Raw genomic sequence first — 18,091 nt, 5'->3', positions numbered from 1 at the left:
AGAGGTCAAAATTCAATTTTTTTTTTCTTTAATATTTTTCTTTTGTGTAACTCGAAAGATAAATAAACTACCCATTCTACCCCACATACCCATTCCACCCCACCTGACTCTACCTGATTTAACAATTTCCTCAATTTAATGGTAGATTTCACTGGTCCGGATTTAACTGCGTTGAATGTCTATGCTCGTCGATTTAACGATATCCTTGATTTAACGATGACTTTTCCCAGCCCCTTGGCAATCGTTATAACGAAGTTATACTATATGTTGCTACAGGAGCACATATATTGCATAACATGCGTGATGTTTCAACCCAAGCAACAAAACAGGAACATTACCAATGGTTAATTAAAAGTTTATTTCGCTCCAAGAATTTCCAAAATCGTAGTCTTTTGATTTCTGTTTACTGTACGGGGGTAAAAAATCCAGGAATCAGTTTAAATTGTTTATGTAATCTTTTTACCAAACAAATGGAACTATGGAAGTTGACATATATTTAAAATCTTAGTCCTCACTAAAATGTCAAAGAACATAGTTTTTAACCCCCGATGAAAGAAGGAAAGGAGTTTTAAGTTTGACGTATGTGTGTATGTTTGTCTGTCTGTGGCATGGCGAGCTCCTAAACGGTTGAACCGTTTTTAATCATTCTTCTTTTACACGAAATACACCGCCAGCTCAGTCATTCCAGCCGAGGACTGCAGTTTCGTGCTTATTAGTACTCATCAGCCCACCATAGGAAGTGACTGAGCTGGAGGTGGAAGACCATTTAAGAACGCCAAGAGTGGCAAACAAACTGGTATAACCTTGCCTTCTATCTTCGAGTTGAACCGAACCATTGCTTCGGTCACTCGTCTGGTCAGTGCTAATTCTATATTAGCTACCAGTTTGTTTAGCACTCTTGGCTTCCTTAAGAGGTTTTCCACCTCCAGCTCAGTCACTTCCTATGCTGGGCTGATGAGGGCTAACAAGCACGAAACTGCAGTCCTCGGCTGGAATGACTGAGCTGGCGGTGTATTTTGTGTATTTCTGCCTTAGCCCTGGCTAATGGGCGGTAACTTACTGATCATTCTTCTTTTGTTTCAAAGCTGATTTAATCGAAGGTGTTCCTAGCTGAACTTCCTCTTTGTATGACTTTAATTACCAGAGACATTAAATAAAAACCAAATTAGCCCTCTTTCTCAATTTTGGTAGTGAAAACTTACTCATACATTTAAAATATTGTTGTCAATCGAAAGAGCGAATTTTCTGCGTACGGTGGAATTCGTTTGAAACTTCTAAGTAATTTCGAATTGGATTTACTGCCTTTTTTAGTAAATTTTAAATAAAATTCTGAGACTTACAGACAATTGATAACAATGAGTAAAACGACAACAACGTGTATAAAGTACAAATAAAGTATTAAAATAGAGTTAAAAACTCAGCAAACAGCTGTTTCGGGGCTGTCAACTGCAAGCCCCTTCATGAGTGTATAAAAGAAGAACGAAAAGTCCACACAATGTGGACCAAACGACATTTTTTTTTTTTTTTTTTTTGCCACTAAACCAATAAAAATTGAGACTGTAGCATTCGGTTTTGAGTATCCTTGAGTAGAAAGTTAGACAAAAAAGCGATCTGTCCGGAAATTTCGAAATTTCCGGTTTCGAAACTATTTATACTCGTCTCCCCCTTACCCTCCCCCTCCTTTTCATGAAAAAGTCCCCCCCCCCCACCCTTCTTAAATTTTTTAATCGTCTTATTTCCTTTACGCTATCCCGAAGCTGTAATCTATTTAATCTCATCAAAAACAACCCTGTTGTAAAAATTTCCCCGCCAAGAAAACCTTTAACTTTTCCGCACAAAAAAGAAAACCTGCATCCTAAACCCAAAAACCCTCAGCCATAAAAAGTTATGATATCTAGTTTTCCCGCCAAGTATCTGCCAAACTATCATCCTCCCTCTTCTCCTTTTTCATCACAGCTACTTCCATTAGAACCTCCTCCCACCTTCAACACCTCAGAAATATGGATAGATCTTTTAAATTGTTTATCTTGTTTGGCGGGAAGCTTTTTGCTCACCAAACAACCACTTCACTTTGAAAAGCTTCCCGCCAAACAAGATAAACAATTTAAAAGATCTATCCATATTTCTGAGGAGTTGAAGGTGGGAGGAGGTTCTAATGGAAGTAGCTGTGATGAAAAAGGAGAAGAGGGAGGATGATAGTTTGGCAGATACTTGGCGAGCATATATCATAACTTTAGCTCGCTTTAGCTAACACTAGATATCATAACTTTTTATGGCTGAGGGTTTTTGGATTTAGGATGCAGGTTTTCTTTTTTGTGCGGAAAAGTTCAAGGTTTTCTTGGCGGGGAAATTTTTACAACAGGGTTGTTTTTGATGAGATATCACATCTTTTTGCATTGATATTATTACTTTGTCTGTATTTTTAGAATTGAGAACTTCAAGTCAGAAAATTTTCAATTGAAACAACGCTGTTTTGTGTTTTTAAGGAACAATATTGGCTAGCCTAAATTTACGTCAAGTTATTTTCTGACTATTAAGATTCTATGTTCAATTTGCGAGAATTGGGCGGTTTAAATTTTATTGCAATCCTTGTATCCTCTCTGTTGCAAAGAAAACTTCTTGAATAATAAAATACTATATTTTAAATTATATTGTTTTCGAGTATTTTACAACTTCGCAATAAATTCTATTACAGTTTCTTTATTTGACAGATTATTCAACATTTTCATGAAGGTTTCTTTAAATGTTTTACAGCTTGAGGGCTATTTTAATCTAGCTTTTCACTTTTTGTTTAATTAAATTTTTTCTTAAATCGTGGATTATTTTACGTTTTATAAGATAATTTTAATTGTTTGTTGATTTATCTTTTTCTTGATAGAAGTCTTTGTCTTGTTTAATACCTAGTTTTGTTTAAAAGTTCATTTAAAAAACGAAATAACGCATGTTATCACCAAGCAAAAAAAAAAAAAAAACTAAGCCATTAAATATTTTAAATCTGAATGTGTCAGAAGATCTATACAACTTTACTCGATGTCAAATCGCAGATATCCCAAATTTGCCATAGCGAATGCGCATTTGCGCGCGGACTAAGCTCATTAAAAGTCTTGCTTAAATTAATTGCAAAATTTTTTTCAGCTAACAAATTACTGCAAAGCACGGATATCCACACACGTATTTTATATATTTTCAATTCATTATGTGTTGTTTGTGAAAAATCCGTTAATTTAGAAAATAAGCAAACCAATAAAAAAGTGCTATTTTTCGCTTTCAATTAAAAAGTTATATGTGCCGTATTCATATGCGTACAGTTTCATATAATTTGTCACGTAAAATATTGTAATGGTTTAACCCCAGTTTCGCGCAACATTTAAAATTTCTTCCCTCCATAAATATATCAAAACTGAAAAACAGGGGGAAGGAAATTTCGTATCGGCAAAACTTTGGGGGGGGGGGGGGGGGGGACAGCATTCTAATCTCATTCAATAATTTGTTTCTCTGCTTAAGTATAAACAAACAACATAGAATCTGAAAACAGAAAGCCCAATGAGCTAAGTCTGCGCGCATGCGCAGTCGCTGTGGCAAATTTGTGATATCCGCGATTTAACGTCTAGTTGCAACTGTTGGATCCGTTTTAGTCTTGATTGAATTTCATTTCCTAAGACAACTTTTGAATAACTGTTAGATCTGTTCTAACCTTGCAACTGTGCAGTCAGAGATAAACAAACCCTATGAGCTGAGAGTAAGTACATAAGAATTTAGGGAAAATTAGTAATTTTCAAACTTCAATTACTCCGGCCCATGATGTCCCTGGGGGTTGAATTTTTGTATATGTACTCAATGGCCCCCCAAGAATATGTATACAAAAAATCATTACCGTAGCCCCCCGGGGGGCTGTGATAGAACCCCGGGAAGGTACAATTTGGGGGGTAAAAACGAGGGGGGGGAAGGGGAGGGGGGTCAAATGGCACAAAAGGCACATCAGTAGGGCACAAGGAATGTGTGTGCGAAATTTCAGCTTGATTCCTTTTTTCGTCTGGGCTGTAGCCCTGTCAAAGAAAGCGAAAACTTTTTTGAACAGTCATTTTATAACTTTAATACCTCCTCCCCCCCATGGTCCAGGGGATTGTATTTTGGTTTACGGCGTCACCTACGGGGCCACTAGAGATTGAGTGTACCAAAAATCAACTCCCGGGGTCTTCATGGGGCTGAGATACAGAGGGGTGAAAAACCCAAAAAACTCCAACTTATTCTGTCGTGTAATCTTGTTCTTGGTCGCTTTTATTTTCTTTCGTCTTTGGCGGTGGATTTACTTCTGTTGGCTGCTGACGTTTGGTTACCTTGACGGGGCGGGAATCTCCCGCGTCCCGTGATGACTTACGAAAACAATACCATATTCTATAAAAAATAATTTTTATGCGCGAAAACATATTAATTTATTATATTGTAATCAAGACATTGAAAATTGTACTACATTTAACAACTTAGAAAAATTACAGTCAAGTGCCCATACCTGGGACAGTTTTAAACCTTTACCTTTAGTATAGTAGATTGATCTTACGTTTTCCATTTGAACGAAGAATTCTATTTTTAGGATGTGCCTTAGTGCTGCACCTGAGGACAAGGTACAGCTGTGTAGATATGTACCTTTTAAAATAAAACGAAAAAAAATGCCCTTTGTCTCAAGTTAGGGATCCCCCTCTCTAACTTGGGAGACAACAGTTTGATCTTTCTTTTATATATGCAGCAATAGATAATCGTTTGGGACACCAACTATCATTTTAAAGAAGTTAATTTTATAACTCAATAAAGGAAAAATTAACATTAGATAGAAATAATATTATCTTGTAAACGTTCAAAGGTTTCAGAAAGTATACTCCTGCTGTACCCACGGACGGTTGTACCTACGCCTACGGACGTTGGTCGGGAAATTCTGGGTATCGTCGAGAGAGATCCTAATTGGGGTTCAACGTGTGTATCACAGCCCTCTCCAGCACCCCCAGGAAGTTTCAACGCCATCAAACGAACATTTAAGATTCCAACACATTTTTTTTTTTTTTTTTTTTTTCGGTTTTAGTAGAATTTAAATAAAAAAAAAACATGAGCAATTTCTTTTTTTTCGTCTGTTGTGGATTGTATTATTCGTTTTTGTTGTAGGTATCATGATTCCCTACATTTTGAAGGTTTTGTTTCTGATTTTTAATGTTTTAAAACTGTGGTCTTGTCGATGTGACTGGCTTGCAAAACCAAAATGGCGTACCTTTGTACCCAAGGACACATAACCATATGTACCCACGGACGGCAATTTTTAGTCTCCTTGGGTCACACGTGGGTCTTCTTACATTGTGAAATACCTCAAAATGGTGCCTTGTCATCAACGTCCGAAATTTGGTTTCACCAATGATGAATTTGAAGTAGGGCTTGAAGATAGTGTTGAAGTAACCCCCACTTGTTGTAGGATCTACAGACCGTCAATCCCACAGTTTTCATTTGAAATCGACTTTTATAGATTTTTGTTGGTTTAATCTAAACTGAGTTTTTTTGTAATGGGTTAATTTTGGTTAAAGATTTCAATTTGCATACAAATTGAGGTTATTATGTAGGTACATAGAGAGCCATAATATTATGAATCTAGTTATTTTTTTTGTTTAAAAACATATTAATTATTCATAACATCATTAACTCTCTGAAGAGTAATAACTTTTTTAAAGAGTTCGCTGATGTTAATGATTAAGGGAAATTAAAAAAAAAAGGAAAAAACCTTCTATTAATTTTCAAAGTTTAATTTCTGTTGGATATTTTATTTGATGTAATTTTCAATGGATGTTTGAAGTATTTCAATATAAAATGGCTTATGAAAATGTATTGAGTATAATTTAGTTCCTCAGACCTATTTATATATATTTTTTTTTTGTATGTCCGCGGGGTGAACGGGGTGTTGTACCAAAAGATGGTTTTTAAGAAACTGTTTTTTTTGGAGTTTAAAGCTTTGATATTTTCACCTGACAAAAATTGCCAAATTAGATGCAAAGAGTATTGTAGATTCTGCCAGAAAATTTTTCAAATCGATTATCCATTCCCAGAGACCAGCAAAAATTGAAAAGTAAATTTTGTCCGTGGGTACAGCAGCTTTCCCTATTGAATGTCTCCCTGCCTTCTTAATTCTTTTGATTGTAATATTTCCGCGTCCCCCTCTATATTTGGAAACATAAAAGTAATGAGGTCGCTTCCAAAATTTTAAAAGTATTTTTTTCTGAAAGAGCATGCTTAAAAATGTAGGATCTGACCATTTTTTAAATAATTTGTTCAAGTTTAATATTTTTAAAAAATTACTTAAATCGGCCCGCTTTCATTGTTTACGTTTCTGTCGTGTGACATCACAAATGATGAAATGCCATTCAGTGTTGCCATTCACGGAGAAAAATATTTAATTCGCATCTTTACTCACTTGTATTGGCAACGATATGGTTGATAGCAAGCGTAGAGCGCAATATTTTATTCGCTTCTTGATTATCATAACGTGGAAACGTGGTAGAAAGATGCGCCAAATTGCATCATTTGTGACGTTATAAAGACCACGCCTTGTTTTCAAAATCGGACATTTTAAAAAATTAATTCAAAAAAAAAAAAACTTTTGGGAAAATGAAAGTATTTTCTGGATCCATGTTATTTTTTTTTTTTTACTCATTCTATCAATTTCAGTGAATAAAAGTAGTACTTTTGACTGAAGGAAACTACCCCATTGGTTAAATATGTAATGAATTACAATTATGATGACAGAATTCATTAAATATTTCCTTTTGTGTTTCTATTAATATGTATATAATTCACTCTTTGTGGGAACAACGTCCCATTGGTTTATTTCTACACATAAAAAAATGGAAATTTTCAAATTTCTAGGACTAAATAATGTATTCAGAAATTTATAATATTTTTCATTCCTATGTTTCGTTCTTGAAATATTATTCTATGTTCAGTATCGAACATGCTAACTTGGATAATGCAAGTTTATAAGATAATTTACATTGCTTAATTTGCTACATGTCTCACTAAAAATGAAAATGTAAACTTAGAAATACATGAATCATATTCAAGAGCTCCAGTCCTAAAATATGCAACAATGAACTTCTTTCGTGTGGGTGCGGGAGGTCAATACACACGGTCAGCGTTATTTTTGTATGAAAAAAAAACACTATAAAACTTTACCAAAAACCAAAACCTTCAGCATTTAAGGGATATATAAAATTAAACGTTTCAAATAAATATATATAAAAAGAAAAATTTATTCAACATGTTCCCTTTAACCTGCAAAATCTCCATTTTCGCAACCGTCAGTTCTACGTGTGTACTTCCAATTGCAAAAAATGTATTAGAGTTCAAAATTAGCAAGGAACGTAGCCGCTAAATCCTCCTCCCCCCCCCCAAAAAAGATGTAATTGACTGCGGGTGTAAAGTCAGTGGTGTAAATCACAAAACGCTGCATTTCATATCTCGGTGAATACTGGTCGCACCGCACCTTTGTCAAATTTTTTGTGTTTGAATTGTTTTTTATGCTAGTGATTTCTTCAAATGCAATATAGGGGACTTTGGGACCAAATAAAAAGCTAGATTATTTTTTGCTTCAAACTTTTAATATCTTAAATCTACATCTTTTTTTTGACCATTTTTACTTTCTTCTATATCTAATATATAGAAGAAAGTATTGGATTCGTGCAAATTTTCGAATTTCGAATTTTGACGGATTCGAACGTTTTGAGGTGTGCTGAGTCCATTTCGACCATTTTTGGAAAATGTCTGTCTGTCTGTGTGTGTGTATGTATGTGTGTATGTGTGTGTGTCACCAGGGACGTGGCGAGAGGGGGGTGAGTGGGGTGCGACACCCCCCCAGATTTTTTCGACAGTCGGCATTTTGGACAAATCAGTCGGCAAATGTTGCAATTGTATATGAGCAGATAATATTTTTTTCTGCATATTGACTTTTGAGGGGACAAATATGCCGAATTATAAAAGGAACATGAAATGTACCACTTTTCATTATATAACGATTTTGCTCGAGTCGGCATTTGTGTAAAATAGGAAGAGCAGCAGAATTTAAAGAGGAAGGTAATGTTTACAGCACGGGGCAGCACTGGACTAACTATTGCCTTTTTTACTGAACTCAGAATGAGACACGAAAAAAGGCCTTGAGGGTAAGCCCTGCTTGAGGGGGTCGGGCATCCGATCATTGTCTAAGAAGACGAAACCGCATAATAAGGTGTGTATTGGCGTAGCCTACTAGGATGCAACGCTGTTTTAGGCAATGGCATTGGGCTGATGATTCCTCGAATGAATGTGCAGATACAGATCTTTTTACTTGAGGGGATGAGGGCTTTTATTATGGCCCTTTTTTGAGGCTGACCTTCGTTTCTCCTTTGCAAATAGAAAATGGTGTACATGAGCAAGCATACTTTTTCCTTTTACTGACCGTGTTTTCTTTCGTTCTCCCCCCCCCCCCCAGGGCCGATCCTATGGTGTCGGCCGCCCGTGTGCAAAGACCTAATATGCCGCCCCTCAAGGGTAATTTGCATATTTTGACTAATCTTTAAAGTCCATATAAATCTTTCTTCAAATTTCTATACCAAGTTCTAATTTAAAAAAAAAAAAAGAAAAAAGAAAACAAAACAGAAGAATGATGAACTTATAAGAAGGAAGAAAAGTTTTATAATAAGAAACTCCTTAGGTACAATTTACATCTTTTAAGAAAGTAATAGATGCCAAAATTTACTAGTCGTAAAAATGCATTTTATAGCCTGTCTTCGGTGACATCAGAGGAAGGATGGAGGAGAGGGGCTTGCTCCGAGAAATTTATCGAAATTGGCGTATGAAAAATAGTTTTAGTTCACCTTTGTTTGTGTTCGGTTAAAAGGACAAAAGAGTCGGGTATATTCAAGGTGCATAGAGAAATTTTCAAAATAGACGTCAAATAACGCAATTTCTGGAATTTTTTCGAGACTTCAGGGGAAAGTAATATTGGAGCTCATTCCTAAAATTCTTTCAAAATTGAAATCAACTCGAAGCTATTTTTGGTGAGTGTAACTTAGGAAGGATCGCGCTCTCCCTGAAAATTTTATGAAACTAAAATTTTAAACACGCAATTTTGGGTTACCTTTGTTGACGTTGCTAGAGGGAGGGAGATTCAATCGTTTCCTATCGAAAGTTTTCGAAATTGGAGTTTAAAACGGAAATTTAGGCTGTCTTTGCTTATGGTAGGGGATCTGGCGGCCTAAATCCATTATGGGCTATTTTTGGGAAGGAAGGGTTTTGGGGCTCCCAAGCGGATATTTCTAAAAGCGCCATTATGTATTATCTTTGGAGACATTAACGAAACTGGGAAGCTTCGGCGGATTTTTCGGATATTTTTCGATATTAATATCTAAAAAATACAACTATTAACTTTTGTCCACCTCACTTCGGCCATTGATGGGCCTAGCGCCGTAAAAAGTTACATAAGCCAGGCAGTTCTAATCCGGAATTTCTTAGAAATTAAAGTCCTAAAATCATATTTTAGGCATTGTTTGAGAACGATGAGACTAAGAGCGGGCGTGACTCGTGCATTTGCTTTCGGAAAGCAAACGTTGATAAAGTTGAACAAATGATGAAGACGATTTTTTTTGTACATTAGTTACACCTTTGAAAAAGCCTTTCTTCACATCGTCGGAAGTCTCCGAGACGCTCGCCGTGTTATTTACACCACTAAAAAGCAAAAAATAAATTACTTTTAAGTAAAAAAAAACCGCCTTCAAAAAATAGCCAGGAACTAAAAAGCAAATAATAACTGATTACACTTACATTATATTTCCTACCCAAACATAGAAATGAAATTTTTTACAATTCCAGTAGAAAAATTAACTAAACTAAACACCGAATTATAAAATAAACACTGATTTAAATTACTATACGATGAATTAATCCTATATTATCCTATAAACTACTACCTAACGTAACTGAGTGGGTTTACTTTTAAAGACTAATTTCGCCTTTAGTTAAATTAGTGTTAAATTCGGGATTCGGTGGGTTATCAGTTACGTTATGTTGTTGTTTATAGGAGGCCCCGATTTCAAAAGGTTATTAAAAATTAAGAGCTCGTATATATTTAGTTAGGTATTTAAAATAATTCATCGTATAGTAATTTGAATCAGTGTTTATTTCATAATTCGGTGTTTAGTTTAATTGATTTTTGTACTGGAATTGTAAAATAAATTTCATTTCTATGTTTGGGTAGGAAATAGAATGTAAGTGTAATCAGTTATTTTTTGCTTTTTAGTTCCTGGGTATTTTTTGAAGGCGGTTTTTTTTTAATTTAAAAGTAATTCAATACTTAAGTGAGAGGGGGTGGGATTAGAGACATCTGTAAAGACGCTGAGACTGTCTTTGGTAGTAATGTTAGGAATAGATTTCTGGGTCCGCCATCGCAAAAATTTCGAAAAAGAACTCCGAAAAATGTCATTAAGCAATTTTTGATGACATTAGGAAAAGCTGTCCACTGAAAACTTTTGGATTTTAGAGCCAACATTTTCAGGCTATGTTTGATTAAGTTAACGTGAAAGGGGTGAACCAGAGACTTAATTGGGTCCTTAAGATCGGTGGTTCAACCAGCGAAAGTTTTCGAAATTTAAGTCCTAGAAACACAATTTTAAGCCTTCTTTAGTCTCGTCAAGGAGGTCATGGCATCCTTTTGGATCTTCGTTTTGGAGTTACATTTAAATTTGCTTCCCGGTGCAAGAGCCCTGACCTCTACTTGTTCAGAAACCGGGTAGTTCATTCGGTATCTTAATTAGAAAAAATTACCGTAAAGGGGGAAAATTACAAAATTTTAGTTCGTCATTCAAATATGTTTGACTCCCAGGGGAGTCGCAATTTTCCACTTTCTCTCCACGCATCCATGATTATTGAACACAGAATTTGTTGTTTGAAATGCTTGCGAGAGTATCTAATCAGTATCGCTTCTTTTTTTTTATATAAATAAAATATGTCTTCATTGTAAAGGTCTATAAAAGGGTGGGGGTAAACATCAGTGGCCGCCCTCGGTGCTCCTTTAGAAGGCACCCTTTCATGCTTCAGGAGGGGGACCATTTCCCTCATTTCTCCTCCCATGTATCCATGCCTAACGGTTCTGTCACAAATTTTGCAACCAAATGAAGCATGTGTGTAAAGAGTAGATATTAATGGACAATAAACCAACAAAATGTTCCCTAACCTTCTATTTTTCTTAAACTATGCTATGCTGTCGGGAAATCGAACCTTACGTACTTTGATAATTGAACATTTAAAATTCAGCATATTTATTCGATTTATTATAAGTTATCTTGTGAGAAATTCTTGAAGAATTTTGCTTGATTATAAGAACTATATGATGCGGCCCGCGGCCGCCCCTTGCTTTGGCCGCCCTTGTGCGGTGCACACCCTGCACACCTGCTAGGATCGGCCCTGCCCCCCCCCCCTCCATCTTTCCTTCCAGTTTGTACGTAGTTGTTCCATAACGTGTTCAGCCAATTAGGTAATTTTAGAAAGCTTGTGATTTTTTTTTATCGAGAAAGAACTAACCATATAAAACATTCGATATACTACATCATGTTTTTCTTCCCAACTCTTGAAGTCTTGAGTTCTCGTCTTCAATCAATGAGGAAAACATTATTTGTGAGTATAATATGCTTTTAATGATTATTTATTTGTTAGAATTATTTAGCGCTCATTATTTCAAATAATACAAGCTTGAAATAGCAATTTTGTACGATTTTTGTGTATTTATTAGTCAAAAGTTAAAATACGTAAGTCAAAAAAATATAGTCCTGAAAAGAGAGAGAGAAAGGTACTCCTTTTCATTCAAGTAATTACAGAGACGGAAAATTTGTTAATTCATTAGAAACTGCCTTTATAAAATTATCCTTCATAAATGCTTGTAACTTTGCTTTTTGATACTAAAATGAATATATTGCTGATGCAATTTTGATGAATCAGTACATAAACCAAAGAAAATTCATTTCATTTTTTTTTTTTTACTTTAACATTTGCATATTGTATCTGAACTAGCACTCATACAGCACTAATTGTTTTTATATACGAACTATCGATTAAATCTAAACCTAATACAGGAGTTTACTAAGGTAATTGACAATATTAAAATCATCAGCTTGAATAACTATTAAAAAAATAAGAATTGTCCCGTAAAGTCATGCTCTTACTTTTATTGAAAAGAAAAAAAAGGGGGGGGGGGGGATTTTTTTTAAAGAGTTCAGTAAATTTCCGCGTTAAATATTCATTATTGCTGTTGTTGTTGTTATCATGTATATTATTTCTCAAAGGTGGTTTTTTTGTTAGAACTTAGAACACATTAACTCCCTCAATACTTTATTAACTTCATAAGTAAAGCACCGTTTTAAAGGTTTTTTCACCACTTTCGACGAAAAATAAAGAAGCAATTAACACAGTTTCGTTGTTGGTTTGAAAAACCTGACATATTTTGTCTTTTATTACGCATTGCTTCAATGCATATCATCCTGAAATGGAGAACCAATAGCTCAGTTGGTTAGAGCGTCGTGCGAAAAATGCGAAGATAGTGAATTCGAATCTTTATGGGTGGAAAAATATCGTTTTAAAAACTTATTTTCTTCAGCAGAATTCTATATTCATTTTTATTGATTCTAATCACTAATTGAAAATTTAGGTTTTTTGCAAAGAAATTTCAAATTAGGTACTGATAAAAACTTGCGTTATGCACCAAAAAAAAAAAAAAAAAATCCATACAGTAATTCTAATCTTAACTTGATGATATTTTGTAGAAAATTTAAAGCTTTTTGTCTTGGATATTTTTTTTTCACGCAACGTTCATGATAGTTGAAAGAAAACTTTGAAATTGAACCACTTTAAGAAATTTTTGCTATTTAGGTACAGATAAATTACTCTACATTACAGTAACATCAGAGTCACATACAGATTTTTTCCGCCTAAAGTCCACCGTTAAAAAAAATCCTGAAATTTTACGGTAAAAGTTACTGCCATCCATGCTGCCATTAACTTTTACCGTAAAATCCTATTTTACTGTAAAATTTTACGGTAGAATGAACGAGAGTAAAAAATGCAACATACGAGCAGCAGGTTCGATTTCGGGACCTTCGTATTGGCCGGCGACTTCGATGACCACCATACCAGTTGGGACACATCGAGTCAGGGGAAATACGGTGTTATGTGCTTCGCATTGTAGGTTACGTGGTGTATCAATTGGCGATGCAGTCGTTAATTTTTTCAGTACAATTTTCTGTAAATTTTCTTCTGTAATGTAAACATCCCATTTTACAGTAATATTTACCACAAAAGTTTCCAGAATTTTAATACTGTACATGGAATGCATGCTCATGGAATTGCACACAAATCATTTTCTTTATTTTTTAAATTAATTAATTATTTTTTCGTGGAAAACGGTAGTCATCGTAATCCTGAAAAACTTGTCTGCATTTCTTATTTCTACTTGCGTAAACCGGTAGCAGAAGCAGCGTGACGTTACAATCGTCGCAGATATTTGAGGAGGCCTGCAGACTTTTTCTGAATTAGAAAAAGAAAAAATCCGCTTTTGGCAAAATTTTCTCAAATTTTAAGCAGAAAAATATAATGAAAAAGGCGCCTAAATCTTTGTAGGTATCCTCAGTGGCTATAAGACGCCAAAAGCACTTGCTTCCTCAACTACCTGTGCCTCAGGTTTCTATATTATTTTGAAGCTTTTTAGTCTTCGTTTCGTAAGTTTTTAATTTAGCATTTTATTTCAAGCATTCCTTTTTGCTTATTCAATCATTTTAAGTGTTACGACTAATCTCAAAAGCTGGTCTACGTTGCAGATTACTTTTGGGTTTTTTTAATCTCCATAGCAGACAACTGAAAAAAAATTCTGGTACCGCATTGCGTAATACTAATGCTTTTTCAAAATCTAAATTAATTGTTGTAATTTTGCAAGCTAGTCTTGTTATCCCGAAACAAGTGGAAAGGAATGTATTAAAATTCAAAAACCATTTCTAATACATTATCAAAATGAAAAAATTTATCCCTCATCCTTTATTTGCGATCGCCCTTTTGGAAGGTTAAAACAGAACTAGAAAAGTTTAAAACTTTAATCAATCGAAAAATAAGAACATAATCAGAAATAACCCAATATTTTTGAATTTTACACAAGACAAAAAACTCTTAGGCGGGAAATATAAAAATACTGAACATTTTAAAAGAGTAAAATTAATATTATGGAAATTGGTACAAATTTTGGAATATATATATAAAAAAAAATACATACATATATATATATATATATATATATATATATATATATATATATATATATATATATATATATATATATATATATATATATATATATATTAACAGTGCTCAATTTTCCTATAAGATAAGCTAAGCTTAGGGTCCCCAAACTACCAAAAAATTGCATGATGAAAAGAATACTTAAAAAAATGATTTTAATTTCTAGTGCTCTAAAGTCTTAAAAGTAGCAGCAAACCTTGTATTTTAAAGTTTTAACAAATGGGAGGGGGGATGCCAAAATATGCCAAATTCACATCCTTACTGAATCCTGCAGCAAAAATGTACAAATCATGGTTCTCACTTTTCTGAAACATATTGATTGAGACAAATTTTCGTAACTCATATGCGTCATATTTTTCTATTTATTTAATTCCGAATTCAGGATTTTGGAAGTTTTTTTTGTTGTTATTTGCTTTTATCTTTCTTCTACTGCATTCAGTTTACCAGTTTAGCACGCAAATATATATATATATATATATATATATATATATATATAAATATATATATACAACGCCGAGGTGGACTGATCGGTGAAGCGCCAGGCTCGTAACTAGAGAGTTCCGAGTTCAATACCAGCCGGTCGGAGATCCTCCGTGTTCACTGATGATAACTGGGGCACGTTAAATATATCGCAGTCATAAAAGTCCTCCACATGAGTCAATAACTCTGGGGATGCTGAACCAGGAATTATTCGTCTTCAGGTTTGGTTCTAAATTTCGAATTGTGTATAGACTTTGCTTCCATCTATCGTTTGCTGTCTGAGCTTATTCAGACTTCCACCTAAATGGTTCTCGTTAAAACGGAAGCCGTCCCTCACTGCCTTAAATCGACTAGCACTTGCTACTCGAGCTCGGTGGTCCGAGTGGTATTAGCATTAGTAACAACAAAATTATTGCTCTACCTCTTTTCTTTTTCGTTCTCTGCCCTACTTGTAATAGAAAAAAAAATTTTTTTGAAAAGAGAAATCGATACATGCATTTTTTAAACTTAAAATGGGTGATTCTTACAAAGTTAAAACAATTCTATAAAGCTATACAATCAAATATTAAAATGTAAGAGACTGAAAGGTACAAATTTAGTGTTTTCAATAATTTTAATTGTTCTCGACTTTTTGAAAATAATTAATTGAGTCTCTAAAATTTCTTGGAAAGTGCTTCAGTTTTGTTTCTTATCAAGTGACTATGAATTGCCCTAATTGCGAATTATCAGGATATTACGTTCTTGTTGCATGTTCTCTAAATCTGTACACCATTTCTTTTAAAGTATTTAATACATTTTTTACTATTGATCTTATTATACTTAATTCAACGTTGTGTTTGTCGGTGGTTTGGTGGGATGCTCATAAATTAACTATACAGAAAGCCGATGTGAGCATGTTACAGTGCATTATCTTTTCTTCTTCCTCGGTCTTCTTCTCTGTCGATTAATGTCAACGGTTTGTAGTATCAAAAACAGTTTTTATTTTGAATTATCTTTCGTTGCTAAATAGTGAAAACTTTTAAAAAGCGTATTTTGCTTATTTTTTTTCCTGATATTTTTGTAGTCTCAAGTACCCCTTATAAGGCCTCAAAATGTAGAATCTCCGGTGGAGGAACCACCGGACCCCCTAAAATTGGGGATTTTCCTGCCTCATTCTCCTGATATCCTTCCTCTGACAAGATCATTCGGGAAAAGACAGAAGGGGAAAAAAAAACACATGTACCAGTGGAAAGAAAAACATTGATTGAGAGAAGAAAAACTTTAAAAATGCCTGCCTTTTCCACCTTTATAAAAATTTTCTAAACTACAAAAAGCACCTCCCATGCCTAAAACAGTTTTGGATGTGGGGTTAAGTCTGAATCCGGCCCTATATATATATATATATATATATATATATATACACAGTCGGCAAATCTCATCATTCGAGTCGGCAATTTCAGAATTCTGCACCCCCCCAAAGGTGAGGGGCTCGACACGTCCCTGTGTGTCACGTCTGTGTGTGACCAGTTTTTTGTGGCCGCTCTACAGCAAAAACTACCGCACGAAATCGAACGAAATTTGGTACACATATGTGCCCCTATGTGAACTTGTGCCCATTGGTTTTTGGCGCGAATTCCTCCAAGGGGTGTGGAGCAATGGGACGTTTTTTGAGTTACGCGTGCTTGCTATTCCTCAGGAAGTAACTGGCGGAATCAAACAAAATTTGGACCATATGTTGCCATTAACAGGAACAGGTGCTGATTCAATTTTGGTGGCAATAACTCAAACGGGGGTTGAGCTGTAGAACGTTTTTTGTCGTCAATTGTGACTGCTGTATCTCAAGAAATAATGAACGGAATGAAAGAAAAATTTATCGGCAAGTAGACCTTAGTGGGTATAAGAGCTGATTTTATTTTGGTGTCAAAAGCTGAAAAGGGGGTGGCGCAATCGAATGTTCTTTTTTTTTCATTGTGAGTGCCATTTCTCAAGAAGTAATGCTACGTTCTGGATGAAATTTGGAATAAATGTGAATCTATTTGTAAATAGGCGTTGTTTCAATTTTGGCGCCAATCGCTCCATGGGGGTCTGATTTTTTTTTTTTTTTGTGTTAATAAAAATAGCTTTATAAATGCAACAATAAGAAAGATAAATTACAATATTCTCTGCTTATTTCACGTGATTTTAATTTTCGGGAGATAATCGGAAATGTTATCGCAATGATTTAAAATTAATAACTGTTGCCATTTTATGTTTGTTAACAAATAAAACATCTAATTAATTCAAGCAAGGCTTTTAAAATAACTTTCAAGTCGTTCTTTGCTTTGCTTTTGCGGGAATTCAGAAATTCGGACGGTCGTCAAGTTTTTTTTTTTTTTGCTGGGAATATTGCATTCTTTTCAAGCATAGGGATTGATCAGAATTCACAAGAAAGATATAGAAGAAAGTTTCGTGATGGCCACAACATACTAGTTACATTTGGAAGTATGCATTTAGGACTAACTGTTACGAAAATACAGATTTTGTAGGTTGAACGGGGAAACACTGGAAACAAGGTTTTACTTCACTCTTGAGAGAAACATGTTTAAAAAATGACAGAAAATGAATTTAATGAGCTCTAATTTTTAAGCAATTAACTGTATAGAAGATTTGCGAACTTGTGAATTCAGCATCCTTCACATTTTTCAAATACCCAGGATTTCAGTGCAATAAACATCTTAATTAACTGTCAAGGAACAAAAATTATATCAGATTGTGTCACTGCATTAATTTTCAGTCATTTCCATAGCATTATATAAAAAATCATTACTTTTCGAGTAATGACGTTGTTGCCACAAAGAGTGATTGATATACATATTAATAGAAACACAAAAGGAAATATTTAATGAATTCTGTCATCATAATTGTCATTCAGTACATATTTAACCAATGGGGGTTGTTTCCTTCAGTCAAAAGTACTACTTTTAATCACTGAAGTTGATAGAATAAGCAAAAAAAAAAAAAAACATGGACCCAAAAAATACTTTCATCTTCCCAATAGTTATTTTTTAATTAATTTCTTAAAATTTCCGATTTTTCAAACAAGGAGTGGTCTTTATGACGTCACAAATGATGAGCTATGCCGCATATTCCACTAACGCGCTGAATGTTTAGGCTTGCTGTCTACCGCGGTGCCATGTTAAAATAATCAAGAAGCGAATTAAATATTGCTCTCTATGCTTGCTATCAACCATATCATTCCCAATACATGCGAGTAAAGAAGCAAATTAAATATTGCGCTCTGGTTCATGGCAACAGT

The sequence above is a fragment of the Uloborus diversus genome, chromosome 6, assembly GCF_026930045.1.
Source record: "Uloborus diversus isolate 005 chromosome 6, Udiv.v.3.1, whole genome shotgun sequence".
In the NCBI taxonomy this organism is placed as follows: Eukaryota; Metazoa; Arthropoda; class Arachnida; order Araneae; family Uloboridae; genus Uloborus; species Uloborus diversus.
The sequence above is the reverse complement of the archived record's forward strand: the minus strand, read 5'-3'. Positions refer to the sequence as shown.